The sequence below is a fragment of the Schistocerca piceifrons genome, chromosome 1 (genome assembly GCF_021461385.2).
Source record: "Schistocerca piceifrons isolate TAMUIC-IGC-003096 chromosome 1, iqSchPice1.1, whole genome shotgun sequence".
Taxonomy (NCBI): domain Eukaryota; kingdom Metazoa; phylum Arthropoda; class Insecta; order Orthoptera; family Acrididae; genus Schistocerca; species Schistocerca piceifrons.
The window spans coordinates 1,222,236,953-1,222,239,083 of NC_060138.1; the positions used below are offsets into that span (position 1 = coordinate 1,222,236,953).

Here is a 2,131-nt window from a genome sequence, read left to right on the forward strand (position 1 = left end):
TAAGACTGCTAGTCATCAGTGTACGCAGGACAAGTTTTATGAAGCTTGGAAGGTAGAAGATGAGGTACTGCCGTAAGTAAAGCAATGAGGAGGCGTCTGAGGTATTGCTTGGATAGTTCGGTAAGTAGAGCACTTTCCCGCGAAAGGCGAAGGTCTCAGGTTTGAATCCCAGTTTGTCACAGTTTTAATCTGAAAAGAAGTTTCAACACCATCTTTGAGTTTCCACGAAGCTCACAATTGCAACACTGTCCCTAGAACAGATCGTGGCCCTCTAGTTCTTTATCGCGTGCAAGACTTTAACCAGAGACTGCGAAAGGTCTAATGACAAGCTAGGCTACGACTTCCTAGACTTGCGCCAGAGGGTTAAGAAGCGTAGGTTTCCCCCAAACCGATGTTGTGTGCTCTATATATAGCAAAGTTTACAATATGATGTTTACAATTGTCACGTCAATGTGGTTTCATTCAGTATGTAAGGATGTAATGTAACATCTACTTTTTATGTGGAGTACAACAATAATTTGACAATTACGACATGTAATACGTGATAATACATATATGTTGAGCTCTCATTATCTGGGTTATGGAGAGTCGCTTAGTCTGAAATCCATTGTTTGCTCCCTACATACATTCAGATACCTGCGTAGCAGCCTCTGAGGAGCAGAAGTTTGTTTTTGTAGGGATAAACAGCCTCCAAATGCATAATAAAAGGAAGCATGGTGAACAGTAGGTCGTAATGTAGACTATCTTTATTGATATCGTGCTGTTAGCTAATATCATTCACTAGTAATTTTCAATCATATATGTATATATATAGTGATAGTACATATATGATTGAAAATTACTAGTGGATGATATTAGCTAACAGCACGATTTAAATAAAGATAGTCTACTTTACAACCTACTGTTCACCATGCTTCCTTTTATTATGCATTTGGAGAATGTTTATCCCGACAAAAACACACTTCTGCTCCTCAGAGGCTGCTACTCAGGTATCTGAATGTATGTAGGGAGAAAACGATGGATTTCAGATTAAGCGACTCTCCATAACCGAGATATTGAGAGCTGTAAGAGACCCAGGAGTAGCAGTGTAAGGTCGAAAGAAACGCCTCCGAGAGCAGAGAGTTTTAAATTGCTAGTAGTTAACAGTTGAATAGAATGAAATTATCACATTAGAGCGGAGTGTGCGCTGATATGAAACTTCGTGGCAGATTAAAACTGTGTGCCGGACCGAGACTCGAACTCGGGACCTTTGCCTTTTGAGGGCAAGTGCTCTACCAACTGAGCTACCCATGCACGACTCACGGCTCGCCCTCACAGCTTTAATTCCGCCAGTAGCTCGTCTCCTACCTTCCAAACTTCAAAAAAGGTCTCCTACCAACCTAGCGGATCTAGCACTCCTGGAAGAAAGGATATTGCGGAGACATGGCTTAGCCACAGCCTAGGGGATGTTTCTAGAATGAAATTATGTCTACAGCGGAGTGTGCGCTGATATGAAACAGGAGAGCTGCTGTAAAGTTTGGAAGGTAGGAGACGAGGTACTTGCGGAATTAAAGCTGCGAGGGCGGGGCCTGAGTCGTGCTTGGGTAGCTCAGTTGGTAGAGCACTTGCCCGCGAAAGGCAAAGGTCCCGAGTTCGAGTCTCGGTCCGGCACACCGTTTTAATCAGCTAGGAATGTTTCTTAACAGTTGAATAATTTGGAGCAAAGAGAGTTGGAGGGCGCCTTAAAACTCACTTAGTATTAGCTACAGAAAGCTGGTTACAGCCAGACATTGAAAGTAATGATATTTTTGTGGTAGATTTAAGCGTATATCGAAAGGTTAGGCTAATAGGAAATGGAAGTCGTGTATTTGTCACAGGAGACCAGAAAAATTCCTTAAATCCACTATGATAGGAACTGAAGCTAGAGACGAGACACTTTCTGTAAGACTCAATGTCAGTTATGACCGTAAAATTATGACTGGGTCCTCCTGTCAGCCCCCAGACACACATCTTATTTAAGCTATAGAGAAGATCTCAGTTCTCTAAAACATAAATTGCCCAGTCGTACTGCAATCATATGAAGATACTTCTGTCATCCGCCAATCAATTGTGACATTTAAAATTTTGTTTGTGGTGAGCGTAACTGCATATA

At 42.0% G+C, this 2,131-nt stretch overlaps 1 non-coding gene across 1 annotated transcript; it reads right to left on the minus strand.

The window, feature by feature from the left end:
• Positions 1–1,219: 1,219 nt before the first annotated feature.
• Positions 1,220–1,294, minus strand: Trnal-caa. The gene has a single exon. It is a non-coding gene; the product is annotated as a tRNA-Leu (tRNA).
• Between the last annotated feature and the right edge of the window lie 837 nt (positions 1,295–2,131).